Raw genomic sequence first — 10,869 nt, 5'->3', positions numbered from 1 at the left:
CTTTTTACAGCTTTTTTTGGTGTGTTTAGGGTGACTGCTGGTTCTGTGTAGATATGTATGTTGGTCCGTGGGTTTCTTGTATATGGTGGTTTGTAATTTTATCATTCTGGATATTGATTAGGGTGTCTAAAAAGGAAATGTTGGTGTTGGAGTATTCAAGAGATAGTCTGATGGAAGGGTGATGATGACTTTGAGATGGAAATTAATTGGAGACTGCAGGTTTTCGGCCCAGATGATGGAGATGTCATCTGTATATCTTAGGTATAGTATGGGTTTGATGGTGCAGTTCTTGAGGAATTCTTCTTTCAGGTGGGTCAAAAAGGTTCATGTATTGTGGGTCCATTTTGGTGCCCATGGTCTGGAGGAAGTATTGGTTGGTGAAAATGAAGTTCTTGTGTGTGAGGATGAAGTGTTTAAGTTCAGTAATATCTTGAGACCTGTACTCTGAGTTTGAATGTTGCTCTTGTAGTTATGTGAGGCAGGGTTAGATGCCATCCTGGTGGGCCTGGTATGGTGTGTTGGTATATAAGATGGTGACATCCATGGTGGCTGGGAGGATTATTGCTGGGAAGAATGTCTGTGTTTTTGAGGTTTCACAGAAAGTCTGTTGCATCTTGGATAAAACATGGCCTTTGGGTGACAAGAGGTTTTAGGATGGATTCAGTGAAACCTGATATTTCTTCAGTTGGATTTCTCTGGTTGGAAATTATAGGTCTGCCTGGGTTCTCTTGTTTTTGGATTTTAGGGACCATATAAAATGTCCCTGGATTGGGCAGTGGAGGGATCAGTTTTTCTTGTAGTTCAGATGGAGATGTGATGGTGGTTTTGAGGTGAAAAAGGGAGTTGGATCTTCCTCTAGTTTTTTGTAGAAGGTGGTGTCAGAGAGTTGTCTGTTGGCTTCTTTTATGTTGTCTTTATGGTTAGGGATAACTATTAGTCTGCCTTTATCTGCTGCTTTTATTACTACTTGGTGGTTGGATCATAGAGATTCTATGGCCCTTCTCTCTGAGAGGGAGTGGTTGTTATAGTGTTGTTTGATGTTGACTATTGCATTGTGAATTCTCTCTGAAGCAGTCAGTATAGTGGTTGAGGTTTGAATTTCATCCATTGGAAGGTGTCCAATGTGATTTTTAAAAAATTTTTGATGTTTAAATGTTTTCATTGATGTTGTCAAAGGAGGAAGTTTTGTTGAAAGTGGATTCGTTTTGGATGTGGAAATATTCCTTCAGAATATTTTCTGGAGGTGCTGGAAAAATTCTTGTAGTTCTCCACATTGTTTCCCATGTTTTTCTCCTTTAAAGGAGATAATCCATTTTTAAAGTTTTTGTTCACGACCCTTTCATACATCCTTGTGACCCACTTTTGGGTTGCGACCCATGGAGTGAAAAATGCTGTGCTAGAAGGTCTTGTGCTTTGCTGTATTTACCTCTTCAGTAGATGTTTCAGTAAACTCCATGAATCTGGTCCTGTGATTTGGATGCATCAGTTAGTCATTTAAGAACTAAGAACAAGTCTCCCATACAAGTAGCAGTTTTAGCCAGTGTGGTTTTTCAGCCACATTAGCTTACTATATTTCAGGAATACATCTAGTGTTTGTTTTCTACTTTTATTGTATTAGATTGTATTATTTCTGCTTTTTTTTTTTTTCAGTGGATATATTCTGTTGTTGCTCAGGAATTGATATGCCTTATTACTATATTGCATTTGAATTTATGAAGGGATTCGTAAGCCAACTGGAAATCCAGTAGAAAGTAATGAAACATTTCTTAGAAAACACTTTCCAAGATACAAAACGTATATTATGTGGTATGCTTTCCATGATACATTTTGCTTCCTTAGGAAAATAAGAAAAAAACTAAATTCTGTATCCAGATAAATGTCAATGGATGGGATTATGGAGAGGGTCTAAGGAAATTAAACTTCTAGATCCTGTTGAATTCCCAAATCTTAGCTAATGGTTAGAAACTATTCACCTTTAGGATAAGGTTTTAAATCATATATGATAAGTGATTTTTTTTTTTTCTTTTTTACTTACTGGGTGCATCTACATGTTCAATTAACACAATGTGATAAACTCTGGAACTCTCTGAGCTGGAGTCAACTGTTCCTGGGCATAGTGTCTGCATGTGTGCCCAGGACAGCAACACTTTGAGCCAGGGTGGAGCAGCACTGGGTTGGTAGCAGGCTTTCGGGGTGGGGTAGGGGGGTTTCAGCCCTGGGCTTTGCATGGCAGCATTGGACAGCAGAGGGCCTAGCTGGGGCACACGGGTGTAGAATCTGCAGAGCCGTGTGGGTAGGCAGTAGGCAGGAGTCTGGCCCCTGCCCAGTCACCATCTATGTGTGCATTTCAGCACAGTAAATGACTGCTGTAAGATAGTACTTTACAGTGGAGTTAATTAATTTACGGTGCCCTAATACAAGTGCATGTGTAGATGCAATCACTGACTTGTTAATCCTGTTGAATTTACTATATAACTGTACATGCATTTGCCTTTATATTACATATATGGAGTCCATTAATCCCTACAAGACATGGTTTTCCACATTTTAAATCTTATTTAAATTCTGGGTGAAAATGTAGGTTGTCACATTTATCTGTGTTTGAAATAGTAAGTAGCAGGGAGGTACATTTTGATAGATTCTGCGAAGAGAATATAAAAATATAATGACTCAGTGCTTTTGTTACATCTCTACAGATCTTCTGTTTTACCAGTAATTAATTATTCTCCCTATAATGAGCTTTGGACTTGGGACATCAGGACTGCTTAAATAAATCATTCCAAACATTATATTTGTGTTGTGTTGTGCAATTGCAGTAATTCAGCAGGTTCAGGAAAAGACAATAAAACAGGATACAAAGTATGCTTACTTTGTGTATTAATTTGTGGATTGTCAGTCTGTAGAATTAGAGCAAATGATTCTTTTGCCATTTGGGAATGTTGAGCAACAAGGCATTATGAGCACAAAAAAGCAATTTATTGTAATATTTCAGTTCTAGCCTTTCCTTCAGGATTCTGGCTCCATTGGGTACTCAAATATTAAATTGGGTTCATTTATTCTGTGCAGATTTCAGAGCAGTCTCAAAGAAGTGATGCTAACTTCATATACTCCCAGTTCTTACTTAATTCCTGCATTTTTATTTTGAATCCTGGAGGTTTTTGGATGCTGTTTGGTGTGTGTATTCTAGATATTTGAGTGAGTGATGTTTCACTATAGGGATTGTGCTAAAAAGCTTTCATGTCAAACAGTAACAGCTTGACTTCCCACAACCTAGTGTTAGAAGAAAGACAGAAAACAGCCCACATAGAATATCAGAAAGATCACAGTGAGGGTCAGGATCACTGTAGTGCAGTACTGATACGAGCTTGATTGTAAAGATAACTGCTTCAAATTGGAGCACTTACTATTATAGGTAATTAAATCACTGACCAAGAAAGTTTTTTGTTTCTTTGTTTTTTTTAATTCTTAAAAGTGAAAATAGAGGATGTGAAAGGTGACCAGCATCTTTCAAATGGAAGTGTTTCATTTCTGTACAGTATGAGTACAACATGGACAATAGCAGGTTAAGCTTCTCTAGTGCACAGCGAATGCTCTTTGCAGCAGCTAAGGCCAAAACTCATTAGATTTATCATGCTGGTGATCCAGCTGAGCCTGACTGTACCTTGTCAGCTATTCTTTTCTGTGCAGGGTGGGTGTAAAAGGCTTCTTCACTGTGTACTTGCTTTGCAAATATACAAGCAAGCCAGTATGGAAGTGGGCCAGTTAGACTTCAAAAGAAATGTCGATGAGTCATGGAAGAAGTGTTTGACCACTAATAATGCAATCTGACTGGTTGCCATTACTTGTTTATATACAAACTGGAAAAAAATAAAGCCGTGCAATCTGAATTGATTGTAATTGGACTTCAGTCACGAAGGCTGCGAGTCAAGTGCCTTACACAAACATTAAATGACTTGCTTTAAAAACATATTAAAAATGAAAGAAAATAAAAGCATTTAATAATTGCTGTTCAGGAGGAATTTGTAATGCAAAGATTGTGGGATTTAAGGGTTTTTAAAGCTTTTTGTTATTTACCAAAACAGGTTCATAGATTCATAGATGTTTGGGTTGGAAGGGACCTGAGTAGATCATTGAGAGATACAGGTCCCTCAGTCTCTTCTTGTAGGGCTTTGCCTGCAGGCCCCTAACCATATATGAGTGGCCCTCCTCTGAACCCTCTTGAGGTTTTCCACATCTCTTTTGAAGTGTGGTGCCCAAAACTAGTCACAGTACTCCAGCTGTGGCCTGACCGATACCTCATAAAGGGGAAGTATCACTTCTCTGGATCTGTTTGTCATGCACCTGCTAATGCATGATAAAGTGCGGTGAGCTTTACTGGTCACTTCGTCACAGTGACGACTCACGTTCATCTTTGTGTCAGCAATGACTCCAAGATCCCTTTCCACTGCTGTGTTGCTGAGAAGGCCCTCCCCCAGCCTGTAAGCGTGCTGGTGGTTCCTTCTCCCTAGGTGCAGCACCTTGCACTTGTCCTTGTTGATCTGCATCCTGTTCTGTTCCACCCACTTTTCCAACCTGTCCAGATCCATCTGGATTCAGTTCCTACCCTCTAATGTGTTAACTTTACCCCATAATTTGGTATTATTTGCAAATTTGGACAGACTGCTTTCCACACCCTCATCCAAGTCACTGATGAAGATATTGAACAGCATAGGTCCAAGGACCAAGCTTTGTGGGACTCCACTGCGTACATGTTTCCAGGCTGCTACTGACCCATCCATCACCACTTTCTGGGTGTGATTCCCTAAGCCAATTTGCCACCCACTTGACCACATAATCATTTGCGTCACAGTCGCTCAATTTCCCTGTGAGAATAGGGTGAGGTCTTTAACACTGTCTGGAATAAGAGCTTTAAGCATAAACTGTAAAGATGTCCCTTGTCAGATAACTTGCACTTAGTGTAGTGGCTCTTCAGTATTTAAATATCATCTTTCTCCTTTGAGGATCAAAAGGATTGCTGCACTCTGGATTCAATATCATGTATTAGTATGGTGAATTTATTATTTTAAGAGAAAAAGCATAAATGAAAAAGGTTAATATACAAAAAAGAGTCGCAAAATAGGCAATTATTTCTAAATAAAGTATTTAGAAATTCTTTTGTCTCTGGGTCTCTCTGGCTAGGTACAAACATTCACAAAGCCCAAGGCAGAATCTAAGTTATGTGGTTTTCTGTAAGTGGCATAGTTTAAATTGGTAGTGAACAGAGTGTGACAAAGTGATCAGTAAAGCTAACTGCACTCTATCATGTATCAGCACGCGCATCACAAACAGGTCTAGGGAGGTGATACTTCCCCTCTATGCAGCACTGGTAAGGCCGCAGCTGGAGTGCTGTGTTCAGTTTTGGGCGCTGCACTTCAAGAGGGATGTGGAAAACCTTGGGAGGGTCCAGAGAAAGGCTACTCGGGCCTTAGGGGCCTGCAGGTAAGGTCCTATGAGAAGAGATTAAGGGACCTGGTTCTCTTCAGCCTCTGCAAGAGAAGGCTGAGAGGGGATCTAGCGGCCGTCTAAAAATTCATCGGGGGGATAGGAATAGGAAATGCTCTGTTTACCAGGGCACCCCTTGGAGTTACTAAAAACAACAGCCACAAACTGACAGAGGTTAGACATCAGGAAGAACTTCTTTATAGTAAGGGTTACTAGAATCTGGAATGGGCTTCCAAGGAAGGTGATGCTGTCCTGTACCTTGGAGGTCTTTAAGAGGAGACTTGACAAGCACCTGGATGGGGTCATCTGACCCCAGTGTTCTTTCCTGCCCAGGGCAGGGGGTCGGACTCAATGATCTATTAAGGTCCCTTCTGACCCAAACATCTATGAAACCTGTAAAAACACACATTTGTCATTGGGAAGGGAGTGGAGGGGGATGGGCAAATCTTAGACCAGATTCCACCATTTTTAAAACAGTGTATATGTGCTGAACTTCTGTTCTGTTATGGGTCTAGACTGGGTTTGTGTGCTGAACCTCTGTTCTTTTATGAGTATATACCAGTTTCTGGTAAAAGTGTAATGTCTGTACCTGGCCTCTGAGATCAAGTAAAATTAGTTTTGGTCTATTCTTTTGGAAATATTTTATACTGGAGTCATGTCAGTCAGTCTGTGGCTGTCTGTACTATGTTTTAATACTGTGCTCAGTGCCACCTTGATACAGAGAGGCCTTGTACTTCTGGGCTTGCTGTGATAGGCATTTAACAAGCATAGTTCTTTGTGGACAAGTATTGTCATTTACCAGTGGTTCAGTTCCCTGATCCTCTAACAGTGTGTGATAAAAACAGGTGGAAAAGGGTGTAACATAAAAGAGGGTGTTTAGCATACCACCTGCAAGCACTATTCATTGCTAATCAGTCATTACAACTTGTCATCTGTTAGCCAGTGTCAGATGGCAGTTTTCCATGTACATTACGGTAGGAGTGAATTTTCAAGTTACCAGGGCTTTGTCTTCTCCTCGTATCTTGCAGCTTTCTGTTGTGATTTTCAACTATCATGTGTTTTACAACTGCCACTGAAGCCCTTCACTTCCCTTGCTCCCAATTTTCCATTTCAGATAAGGAATTTAAATTGTTTCAGGTTACTTATAACTTCAGACTAGGCAAGGCTTCAGGCACAACAGGTTTAACAAGCACAGAGGGCTTTTACACAGTCCTGGATAAAGTAGTTAGTTACCTACTTTAGGGCCTCTGAGAAAGTTAAGGCTAGCAGTTCACAAGACTGCTTGTTAGGCACGGGCTTCTAATCTAGGATCACTGACCTAGGGTAACATACAGACATTCTGTTTCTGCTAAGACTCCTAGTTGAAAATAAGTGTGCACGTGAACGGCGTGTGCCCCCGGCAGCTGGGGGGGGGTGCATAGTGGCGGCGGGAGCGTGGTGATAAGTGGGGAAGCTCCCACAGATACCACTGGTGCTGTTGACGGCCAGGGTTGCAGGGGTAGTGAGCGCTGACCAAGGGATTGTGGACTACCCACAGATGCTGCCAGTGGTGTTAGTGGCGGGGTGGCGAGCAGTGACTGCCCGCAGTGTTGGCAGCACCTTTTTGCAGGGGGTGCATTGCCACACTCAGAGGGTGCACTTGCATCCCCTGTGTGTCACCCCTGAGCGTGCAGATGTTCAAGCTTCTTTTCCCAGAGCAAAAATGGCTACTCCTGGGAGGGAGGGGAGAGGAGAAATAATCCTGGAACAATCACGGTTAAATTGCTTCTGGGAGAATTTCTCTCAGGAGACTGAAAGTTTGTATACTTTCTCCCCTGGGGCCTGGGAGAAACAGAACTGGGTGAAAGGTTCCTGTGTGTTCCTGAAACCAGGGTCACCCTGGTCTGGAGAAGGGGCAGTGGATGGGGAAGGGAAGCAGAGGAGCAGCCCTAGGTCCTCCGCAACCTGTTTCTCACACAGGAGTCCCTGGTGTGAGAGGCAAGTAGGGGCTTTATCATACCACTCCTTCTGCCCAGCTTCTGGGCCCCAGAAACTGAGTACAGGGAACATTGCCAAGCAGTTTCCTTGCCTGCTTTCCTTTGGCTTCCCCATCCCCTCTCAGCTGAGCAGTGGGGTGACAAGTCAGGCTTGCAAGCCTGGGTCTTGGTTTCCTCTTATCTCCCCCTGCTGCTCAGCTGAGTGCAGGGGGGAGGGCAGGAAGGTGCGGTAATTAAAAAAGTTGGAGCGGCCGGGAACCAGATTTTCCCTTGCTGAGTGATAGGGGTAGTAAGCTGGTTTTGCAAGTCTGGCTCTTGGCCCTGCTGGCTTCCATTTGCTTCCCCACACTGCTCAGCTGAGAGCTGAGGGCATCAATTTAGAAGTTTGAAGCTGGGCTTGGGAAAAGCCTCCTAAATTGGTCTTATAAGCCCTCCGGCTGAGTGGCAGGGGCAGCAATTTGAAAGCCAGAAAGACCAGGAGCCTGCTCTGTGCAGGCTTTCCCCAAGTCTGGCTACCAGCCCTGCTTTTTCCCCCTGCCAACCAGCTTACCTGAAGCAGAGCAGAGCAGGGCAAGACAGGCTGCTATATTGCAGAAGCAAGGTTATGTGGAAGCTGCTGCTTTTCAGTAGGTGCCAACAGCCACTTGGCAGCCTGCCCCCTTCCTAGGCAGAGGAGAGGACAAACTGCCAATAAATGGGCTTCTCTAAGGGCAGGGTTGGCCAAGGAAACAGCCCTCTGGTGTCCCCATGGCTGGAGAGCTATTGGGTTGGAAGGAACATCTATACAGCCCAGCTCCTGGGCTGTTTTTCTCCCAGAAGAAATTTCTTTGCATGTAAATGAACAACTGCATGCAACCTATGAAAGACTGATAATTTTAATATGCGAATTTTACAAAATAATAATTTGTTTCACAGGATTCCTTTCTATAGTAAATAAGTATATTAGATATTCTGGACTGTATGACGTGAAAGAATTCGAATTAAACTATAGTATCCCTTGTTACATTATTGTAGCTTGCTCTAGTACCATTAATTGAGCAGAAATTTCCAAATTAAGCCAAAAGCTTTGTGAACATGTAGTCCTTGGCATCATTAATCAAAAGTTCTGAATTTGTTTCCCAAGACCTCTCCACAGCAAATTATTGCCATTTATGGCATTAGAAACTTTTAACAATGTAAATACTCTACTCTCTGGCTTGACTAAGACAGTTACCTGGAGATATTTATCAGTTGATAAGTTGAGGATGTTTACCGGATCAGTAACCAGACCTGCCGACAAAAAAATATGATTACCTGCTTTCCAGAGACAATCAAATTATACTTAACTACATGGCCTCATTCAATTTGCAAAGGTTCCCCAAGAATAATGAACTCTGGCATTTATTTCTGGTTATGTGGGATAAAAGGGGCACAGTGGAGGTATGCTAATTTGTCTTAGTTGAAGATCTCAGTCCAATTAGTGTAAAACATGGATACTATCCACTGGAGCAAGATTTGAACCTCCTGCCCTGAGAATCAGAACATCTAACTTTCTCAATGGACAACAGGTTCCCTGAAGTCACATTCTCTTCTGAGTTATTAGGAATGGTCAAATGCAATTGTTAACAGAAAGTTCCTCAGTGAATAGAAAAATTCTTCTTTTGAGCATGCTCATGTGAAAGAAGGAGCTTTCCCTGTGTGGAGGTCATGAAAGTTGCAAACTGAAATGAATGATGTTAGGAGTCTTACAAAAGGCTACCATTCTGACCTCCTGGCATCTCTCACCTCAGACAGACAGTGACCAATGGACTGGCCTTGTCTCTCAAGGGATTTTCAGTAGATTAATGTTTCCACCTTGTCATTTTCTCCTTCTCTCATCCCTCACCATCTCCTCAGCCACGCTTCCCTGTCAGTGCACAGAGATATTCACAGAAGATAAACCCTTGAGATTTTCATCACAGTGAGTCCCAAGCAGTTATAAATTACGGGCTTCAAATTTGCATAAAATATAATAAATGCCCCTTGTAGGTAAAGGAGAAAAATTGCTGCATGTGACCCAATGGTTCTTTTTATTTGCCTTCCTCCTGATTTCAGCATGTTGACATTCACCTCACTGCTGCAATAGTTGGCTAAGGTAATTGTAAAATGCTAACCTGTAGCAACTGCCATTTCCAGATACCTGACTTAATTAAACAAATAGCCTACATTCATCCACGGGCACAGAAGGGGGCAAGTCCTCTGAGGAAATGTGCTTTACTTCCATGTTTCAACTTTGACAAAATGAAAAATCAAATTTCATTCCTTATGGAATGGGCCCTGGAAGGAAGCTGCCTCTCAGAGGAAATCAATCCAGGCCTGTAATAATGGAGGTGTTAGTATTTTTATTATATTGATTATTAATAAAGTCTAGGGAGGTAAATGGATGATTACTTCTGGCTTTCATTGGGGATTTAGTAGGTTTGTGAAATGTCACCCCTGTCCTTATTGGCATAGTTGGTACTATTCCGCTGACAGCTAAGAATATATCTGAACAAAAATAAGAGTTGAGTTTTAAATAAGACTTAAGATAGACAGACAGTCTTGGAACATTTATTCTATCTTTAGTATTTACAGACTGCCAGTCAATGCCATATCTAGGCACTATAGTATCTAGGTTTAGTGTCTAAACCTTAAGCTATTACCTAATAACTGCAAAGGCTGCTTTGCAATGGAAATACCAGATCTCTTTTCATTGAATCCCATCCCCCTTCTTTTGTATATTTTCTGTTAAGAGCTTGGATGTGTGAAACCTTTAAGTATGGAACTCCTATTGGTGGCAATAGGAGTTCTGTGTGTGAAGAGCCTGCCAGGTTGGGTTTTTAACTTGTAAGGTCTTAGGGCAGACATCTCATCTACATGCCTTTCTTGTGGACAGGTGGAAATTTGAAAGATATATCAGAATGTAAAATGCAAGAGTGCACAGCTGATGCCATGCAAAATGCAAATGACTCTAAATGGCGTTTGAAGTAAGGGAAGCCTTGAATGATTTGCCACAGAGGGAGGTCTTCTTGTTGAGTTTGGTCCTTTGTTTCAGCCAGAAGGCTACCCCCAGAATTATGCACAGATTGGACTCAATGCATAGATTAAATTTGATTAAGCATTTAGCAGTTTTAAAGAGTAGAAATGAAATCCCAGAATAAAGATGGTGGTTGTTTCTTGCATGAGGGGCAGCCTGGGGGCTGTAACTAAAGCCGTGAAGTAGAAGAGAAAAAGTCAAAGACAATACCAACTGTAGGTTTGTTTATTTAAAATAATGAAATATTATCATTGTAATGTCAATGTGTTCCCTGTACCTTCTTGATATGCTGCTAGGAAAAAATGTCACAACTGGTGAGGAGTGGCCTCTTCTTTAAAAAAACTGACTGACAGGATGTCACTGAAGAAGTAGGTAAGT

The 10,869-nt window shown here is 41.8% G+C and overlaps 1 protein-coding gene across 3 annotated transcripts in view; it reads left to right on the top strand.

Moving 5' to 3' along the window:
• GALNT18 (polypeptide N-acetylgalactosaminyltransferase 18) overlaps window positions 1-10,869 on the top strand; it is a 540,998-nt gene that overhangs the window by 126,453 nt on the left and 403,676 nt on the right. The gene's annotated exons all lie outside the window — the stretch shown is intronic.

This window comes from Crocodylus porosus, unplaced genomic scaffold (assembly GCF_001723895.1).
Source record: "Crocodylus porosus isolate Cpor-Errol unplaced genomic scaffold, CroPor_comp1, whole genome shotgun sequence".
NCBI classification, from domain to species: Eukaryota; Metazoa; Chordata; order Crocodylia; family Crocodylidae; genus Crocodylus; species Crocodylus porosus.
This window is presented reverse-complemented; position numbering and strand designations above follow the sequence as displayed.